Source organism: Tupaia chinensis, unplaced genomic scaffold, assembly GCF_000334495.1.
Source record: "Tupaia chinensis unplaced genomic scaffold, TupChi_1.0 Scaffold144022_1, whole genome shotgun sequence".
Classification (NCBI taxonomy): domain Eukaryota; kingdom Metazoa; phylum Chordata; class Mammalia; order Scandentia; family Tupaiidae; genus Tupaia; species Tupaia belangeri.
The window spans coordinates 440,198-448,520 of NW_006203874.1; the positions used below are offsets into that span (position 1 = coordinate 440,198).

At 60.5% G+C, this 8,323-nt stretch overlaps 1 protein-coding gene across 2 annotated transcripts in view; it reads right to left on the reverse strand.

Moving 5' to 3' along the window:
* Positions 1–8,317, reverse strand: part of CTDP1 (CTD phosphatase subunit 1) — a gene marked incomplete in the record, with an annotated part of 42,801 nt that extends 34,484 nt beyond the window's left edge. For both annotated transcript variants that reach the window (XM_014583083.1, XM_014583082.2), the window contains 1 exon segment: positions 8,259–8,317.
* Between the last annotated feature and the right edge of the window lie 6 nt (positions 8,318–8,323).

The window sequence follows — 8,323 nt, forward strand, 5'->3', positions numbered from 1 at the left end:
TGGCCTGTCTGCTGCCCGTGACACAGCAGGTTCAGGCTAGGACACTGCACTTCCCGCACTTTCCAAGGGCCACATGGGGAACCTGGTGCCTCCTCACAGAGAGCATCTTCCTTCACGTTCCCCAGGGCAGCCATGGGCAGGGAGGGCAGTGAGGGCCGGCTGGCCAGCCACTGCTCTCTACCCGAGAGGTCCTGGCTGTGCAGGTTGAGAAAAGGCCCTGCAACCCCACAGTGCCCCAAGGACACGTGTCGTCACAGACCCGTCCACCCTCCACAGTGGCTGAGTGCTGAGCCCTGGGCTCCCTTGTGCGATACCTCACTAGGCTGAGCTCAGGACTCCGGGCTCCCCCGGCTGTCACACCCCACCAGGCTGAGCTTAGGCCCCTTCAGTGGACTCAGCCTGGGGCCCTGGGCTCCCCCGCCACCCCCCACTGTGTATGCGGGCTCTCAGTCAGCCCCTTTCCTTTCAGACAAGGAGAGCCTCGCGCTCCCTCGAATACCGGATGTCCCTAGTGTGGATGAATCTGGCAAGAGCAGGGTGCACTGTCTGCACCGGACCTTGGTGTCCTAGGGCCACAGTCCACCAGGAGAGAGCAGGTGCACGGCTGGTGCTGGGACAGGAGCAGGCAGAGCGGGATGCAGCCTGAGGCTGTGCAGAGGCAGAGCTGCTGCTGGGGACCAGCCCGCCCAGTAAGCTTCCAGACAGGCAGAAATGGCCCACCCACAAGGCACGCCCTCCTGCCATGTCCTGCACCACTGTTCTTAGAGCAGAAAGGCAGAGGGATGGCAAGGGTACCCTCGCCACGGCCACCTGCTGGGATGAGCGATTCAGCTGACTACTGACGCTAGAGGTGGTTTCAGGGACCTGCAGAGCAGCTAAGCACCTCCCGCGGGGCCAGGGCTCCTGGTTCCCATGGGCTGTGCCTGCGGAGCCCTGGTGGGCAGGCCCTCAAGCAGGCAACAGGGTCACCGTCATGGATGACTGAAGTCACGTGCCTTCGGAGTGTGTGTTGTGCCCTCCCACCCAAATGCCCCAAGGACGGCTGAGCTCAGGGGGCTCTGGGGCACGAGCGGCAGCGAAGCAGAGACAGGAGAGGACAGAGGTCTGAGCCACAGCAGAGGGCAGGGACGGCCGAGGCCTGCCTTCGCCACAAGGGCCAGCAGGACTGCCAGGGGACTCGGCCTCAGGCGCACGCTGCTGGATCGGAGACGGATCGGAGACGGATCGGAGACGATCGCCCTAGGGGCGGAGGGACACGCCCCTTCTGCTCCCTCTCCGGGCAGCCCTGTCTGGGCCGGCGACACGCACAGGTGCCGCCTGTCTGGGGGCTTGGTACAACCAACGTGAAATCGAGAAGCGTGCTGGCTGTAAGGAGACGGCGTGCTGGCTCGGGTCGCCCTGTCCTCGGCCTGCAGCCCGAGTGCCGGCCCCAGCAGCAGTGCCTCGGCTGCCGTGCTCACCAGCCACTCTGAAGACCCCATCCCTGCACATGCCCCACATGGCAGTGCCAAGTGCTCACCGACTCACAGCCAACACGGAGCATCACGGTGACCAGGACCAGCACTGGCTGCACACTTAAAGCACCGCATGGAATTACCGGAAGGCTTTAAGAGCTGTTGCAATACGCCTGTCAAATTTTAGCTCATTGTTCTTGAATTGTCAGGAATGCTGTGCAGATATAATGCTAGACAAGTAACAGGTAAAACCCACTACGGAGGTGGCCCTGTAGCCTAGTGGTTAAGGGAGCCAGATCCCACAGGGCTGACCAGGTTCGAACCCTGCACCAGAAACTCATTTTTCCACATGCTGGGTATGCACGTGTGCGTGCCCGAATCCCTACGGGAAGGAGAAACGGAAGAGAAGGGACTGTGCGTGACCATGCCCGACGGGGAGGCAAGAGCCTCACCTATCTGTGTCTCCCACAAGTACATGCGTACACCTGCTCGCGTTAAAGAAATAATAGGTCCCTCTTCGATCTTGACAAAGTAGCCTTATTTGGAATGTTAAGTATTTGGAATGGATTTGTTCCACTTGTCTTTCCCCTGATGTAAAAAGCACTCCTTCTGAGACAAAGGGTTCGAACCATTTGTGGTTCCTAAGCTCTGATGTGGGCTTTGCTGTTTTTCATCTTAAGCTCTTGCCACAGGGTGTCTGCACTCTCCAGAGAGGGACTGACAGAGACAGAGGCAGGGAAAGGAGAAATCACCCCCCGGGGGGATGGCCAAGCCTCAATCCTTCCTCCTCTGTTCTCCTCTGGGGATTCTGGGCATGCACACGTGTGCCCAGCATGATTTTCTTTTCTTCCTTTTTTAGATTTATTTATTTAATTTACTTAGTATTATTTTTTAAGTTGCTACAGGGTACACGTGCTCACCAAGGAGAGACAGAGAGAGAGAGAGCAAGGTGCCGAGTCTGGACTCAAATGCAGTCAACCGTGTGGGGGCCAGCACCTTGCCCACCATACCACCTCTTGGCTCCAACCAGTGTAATTTTCAAGCTGCTGGGTCTGGGATTCAAACTGTGGTTGACCATGGGAGCCTACAGCCTTAACCATCACATCACCTGCTGATCGGATGTAGGTGTTTCTGCAGGTTTTTTTTTTTTTTTTCCCCAGAGGTTTTTTTACTATAGGGCATGTGCGCTCGACAGAAAGCGAGAAGTCACCCCAAAGGGGCGGATGCCCATGCCGCAATCCCTTTTCCATTCTCCTCTCCGGATCTTGGGCAACACATGCCCGGCATGAGTTTAAGCCTCCGGGTCTGGTAGTGGAACTGCGGTCAACTACATGGGAGTCCAGCGACAGACATTACGCTAACTGCTGGTACCTCTGCGGTTTTAAATACAAATAAAACTGAAGATGTGCCCGTTCCTCTGTCCACAGATACTTGATCATTTCAAATAATCCCTTCCTAAAACATTTTTATTTATTTATTTTTAGGTTCTTGCCATAGGGTACATGTGCTCACTAGAGAGACACAGAGACAGGGAATGTGAGAAATCACCCCCCCACACACACACACACAAACAGAGGAAGGCTACAGCACACTCACTTTTCCCCCACTCTCCTCTAGGGATTTCGGACATGCATGCACACACACCTGGCATGACTTTTGTCACTGGGTATGGGACTTGAACCATGGTCAGCCATGTAGGAATCCAGCACTTCAATCACCATGACACCTGCTGGCCCTACATAATCCCCTTGAAAAGAAAACAGGCACACGGAGGTAAACGGGGTAACGCAGGCACGTACGCCCACAGGCCGCTGCTCCAAGGTCAGATGAGCAGCACCAGAACCCAGAACCCAGAACCTCCTTACCAAGGAATGGCCACGCGCGCACCGCAGAGCAGAGGCAGCGGCAGGCCCTGCGGTTCCGGTGAGTAAAACCAGGGAGCACTGTGGGACCGCCCAGGAAAGGGCTCGATCAAAGTGCAGGGTCCCGAGTCTCAGACACGAGTGTCTTCGTGACCAGTGACCGTGCCGACGCCAGCAGGGAGGGTAAGACACGTGACCGGAGTAGTTGCTGGATCATCACGATCGTCGACACCAGGAAGGAGAAGAAAGGAGAAGGAAGCCCCGTATTTCCCAGACGAGGTTCCTAGGTGCTGCCCCACACCAGCTGAGCCGCGCCGAGAGCATGCAAAGGCCCACTGCAGAGCGGCACCCGTGTGGTCCTTGCACTCCTGAGGCTCTCGGGGACCTTCGAGAAATCAGCAGGGCCCTGGAGGCAGCCGAGGTGCCACTGCCAGAGAGACCTCAACAGCTCTGCCCGCGGCTGTCAGCCACTCTCACTGCGACACTGGCCGAGGCCCCGGGACGCAGGGCACCCAGGCTGGCCAGGCAGCGGTTACCTGCCCCCCCGCCACTGCGGTGGCCCTTACTCAAGAGCATGTTCCCCGCTGACACGCTCCCCTCTCTCTAGGGACGTCTGTGGACACCCACACACACTTCCCTTTCTGTGGGGATGTTTGTGCCCTGTCAGTGGACACACACACACGCATGCACACGGCAGGAAGCTCTGCACACACGGCGACCATCATTGGACAAGTGCATGAGTTTCTGACAGTGAAGTGCCAGAATGTTTTGGGTGAAACTAATTTCAATTCACATAACTGTGAAAAAAGCAGCCATCGGTCTCCCGACTCCCCCCACTCTGAGGTCCCCGGGGGAGGAAAACAGCCTATGAAGAGAGCCCAGAGCCAAGGGACACTAGTCCCACAAGCCACTCCACATGGGAGAGCCTGTGTGCTCAGCGTCTCAGCGTCAGGAGCCGCCGGGCCTGCTGGTGTCTGCCGTGAGGACAGCTCTGCTTCTGCCCAACAGGACACAGCAAAGGAAACAACCCACGCAGACCAGGTGACGCCTGGTGACCGCGGTAGCACACGCTGTTGGTGTCTTCAAGCCCCGCTGTCCTCTGTCTAGGAACGAGCACCAGTGTGGGCAGGACAGGTGGGCTGCTGGCAGCCACAGGCACCTGGCTCTGAGGGGCTCTGCCTGCCTTTCCTCCCAGCTGCTGTGCATACGTGGGGGTGCCACAGGGCACGGGCGCCGTCACCTCTGCAGTGCTCGGCTTCGATAACCAGCAGCAAAGTACACAGGGCCACTTATCCACGCGTACTTCTCCCTGCCCCAGAGTGGACAGCCCTGCCAGCCGCCGCTCAGGGGCACACTCAGCTCTCAGCCCTGCACGCGGCCTCCACCGAGCAGGGCCAAGGGCCTCCAGACCAGAGGTCGGGAGGCCAGTCTGTCCTAGTGTCCCGCCAGCACCTGCTCTCCCAGCGCTGCATCTTGTTTTTCTTTTTAAGATTTCTGCCACAGGGGCTGGCAGGTGGCATGGTGGTTAAGGGCTGGGATTCCACGTGGCTGACCATAGTTGGAGTCCCAGACCTGGTGGCTTGCTTACTCACTTTCCCTTTCTCTGTCTCTCTCTAATGACATTTTAAAAAATATTAATCAAATAAAAATAAAGTGGATAATTACTAAAAATAATTTTTCCCACCAGAGGGTGTGTATGTTCACTAGAGGGAGAAAGAGAAAGCGGAGTCACCCCCAGGGAGGATGGCCCCAGTACAGTCCCTTCTTGACCATTTTCCTCTCAGGATTTTGGGCACACATGCAGACGTGTCCCACGCGCTTTCTAGCCTTCAGGTCCAGGACTCCAGCTGGAGCGGTGGCCATGTGGGACCCAGCGCCTTAACTGCCACGCTGCCTGCTGGGCCAGGTTTGCTTCACTCCTTAAAGATGACGGCAAGAAACAAAGGTGGGAACCCCAGACCCCAGGATGGCGGGCCTGAACCCTGCACACAGCCTGCAGAGTGGGGGACACCAGCCTCCGGAGAGACGCCCCTGTCCTCCCTCCAGCCCCACACGCCGTCGCCACCGCGGCCTCAGCACTGTGGGCTGGCCCTCCTCTGACCAGTCAGCAGGCAGAGCTACCAAGGTCCAGCAAGACTGTGAGGGCCCGGACCCCGTCCACAGCCAAGGCTCAGGACCAGCCTCGCCAATGCACAGCACAAGGGCAGGCACGGCTGCTGGGTCCATAGGAGCGGGCGTGTCCTACCAGCCCTCTGCCTGGCCGTGCTCAACCTCCACCTGGTGAGGGGCTGCCCCTGGACACGGCAGAGGAAGGACCCGAGAGAGGACACAGGGAAGCCTCGTCACACGGACGTGCTAGGCTCAGGCTCCTCGGGCGGCAGCTCCCCATGGCCAGAATCCCAGAGGCGCCCACAGACGAGGAGGCGAACCAGGGGACCACTGTGGACCTTGGGTGGGGTCACAGCGCGGGACCACAAGGGGCTCAACCTGCCCCTTAGAAAGGCCTCGACCACGGCAGAGCTCCGACCCATCACGGGAGCCCACTGCAGAGTGCCGCTGGCCCAGGCTGGGCCTCTCCACGTGCTGCTCTCTGGACAGGCACCCACGGAGGTGTGGCCCCCAGCAGGCATCGGCCAGGCACTCCGAGTGTGTGGTGTTTCACAGAAGCCACACCACGTGGCTTACCCTGGGCTTCACTGCTGCCCACAGGCTGCCGTGGCATCACGGAGAGCCAAGCAGGGCTGTGGACAGCCACCTCGGGGCGCCAACAGCTCAGGCTCCCCGGCGAACAGCGCAGACACGGCTGCCAGGGCCACGTCGCCCTAGGCCCCTGGGCATGTGAGCGCACGAAGGGCAGGGCACTTCAGCTCCAGGGACGTCATTCCTGGCTTTCCCCATGGCGGAGGGAAGGTCACCTGCAGCAGACACTGTGAGCAGAGGAGTGAGCTGATTGGAAGTGCCACCTGACCCCGTGCGAGGCACATCAACCAAATCTGTCAGTGCCCCGAAGCACCCTGAACTGAGCCACTGCTACATGACACCCCAGGACCCCACGCCCAGAGGGAAACAGCTGCTGCTGGAAGCTGGTCTTCAAACTACCCACTCTGCTGACCAGGCAGGACCACAGCCTGGGCAGGCTCGAGGAGCCCATGAACACGGAGTCACCACCAACAGCTATAGAGCCTTTTCGACCTGGCCCTCTGTGGTCCTTTCCGCCAGTCAGAGGACGGGAAACAGAAGAGCTCGCCAATCTGGGGCTTCTGCTCGGCGCACACACAAGTCCAACCCCACCTGCTGTCCCTCCCGCCCCAACCGAAAGCTACCTGGGGCAGGGTATGCCACAGCAGCTGCTGCCCCAAGCCCACGGCCTGCCCACGCAGGGCTCGGTGCCCTCCATCCCGTGGGGAGTCCAGGCTCCGCCTCTCTGGAACACACCAGCCATCTGGGAAGTAGAGCCAGGAAAGACAGGCCAGATGCTGTCCTGGGCCTCCTTTGGAAGACCTTACCAGAGAAAGTCCGCTGCCCACCCCATGACAGGAGCACTCCCTTCTCCACTGGGAGGAAAAGGAGAAAACCTAGGGGCACAGCATGGTGAGCACGGACTGTGTGCATGGAGCCCCGACCACGAGCCCGGAGGGTGTGCAGCGAGAGCAGAGACTGTGCACACGAGGAGCCCAACTGCGTGCACGGGGAGCTCCAACCACGAGCCCGGAGGGTGTGCAGCGAGAGCACAGACTGTGCACACGAGGAGCCCGACTGTGTGCATGAAGCCCCGACCACGAGCCCGGAGAGTGTGCAGCGAGAGCACAGACTGTGCACACGAGAAGCCCGACTGCGTGCACGGGGAGCCCCGACCATGAGCCCGGAGAGTGTGCAGCGAGAGCACAGACTGTGTACACGAGGAGCCTGACTGCGTGCACAGGAGCCCCAACTATGAGCCTAGAGTGTGTGCAGCGAGTGCACAGACTGTGCACGTGAGGAGCCCCGATTGCGTGCACTAGAGCCCCGACTGCGTGCACTGGAGCCCCGACTACGAGCCTGGAGTGTGTGAACGCCAGAACACCGGAGAGCGTGCAGCAAGAGCACAGACTGTGCACACGAGGAGCCCGACTGCGTGCACGGGGAGCCCCGACCATGAGCCCGGAGAGTGTGCAGCGAGAGCACAGACTGTGTACACGAGGAGCCTGACTGCGTGCACAGGAGCCCCAACTATGAGCCTAGAGTGTGTGCAGCGAGTGCACAGACTGTGCACGTGAGGAGCCCCGATTGCGTGCACTAGAGCCCCGACTGCGTGCACTGGAGCCCCGACTACGAGCCTGGAGTGTGTGCACGTGAGGAGCCCCGACTGCGTGCACTGGAGCCCTGACTACGAGCCTGGAGAATGTGCACGTGAAGAGCGCCGACTGCGTGCACTGGAGCCCTGACTAGGAGCCTGGAGACTGTGCACATGAGGAGCCCCTACTGCGCACACAGGGAGCATGTTGACAGTGCCAGCAGCTGGGAGAACACATGACCCTGTGTGCTCGGGCCGCACGGACAGCTGCGGGGCCTGCTGCCTGACAGAGACCCGTCACCCTGCTCCTCCAGCCTGCGATGCCTGTTGCGCGGTCAGCCTAGGGGTCCCTGCCGGCCACAGCGGCCTGGGAGCCGCCCCCTCAGCTGTGATGCAGAATCGCACCAGGTTTTTACGACCGCGTCTCACAGTTTACAAGAACCCAGAGACGTGCCCACGCCTACCAGCTTGTACCCGCCACAGTGCCGCCCTGCTACCACGGCAGCCCAGAGCCCCAGAAACACAAGCAGCAATCGACCTGCCTCCCAGCGGCTCTCACCGCGAGCAGCCCCAAGGGCCCAGCAGTCCCGGGACACTCCCGCTCGTGCCGCCCGGGTCCCCCCCAGGACCCCCGGACCCACGCCCGCTCCGCCCCGCCGGCCCACTCACCCGGGGGCCACCACCTGGCCCGGCTGCGCGCACAGCTCCCGCACCACGCCCGCGCGCTCCGACCT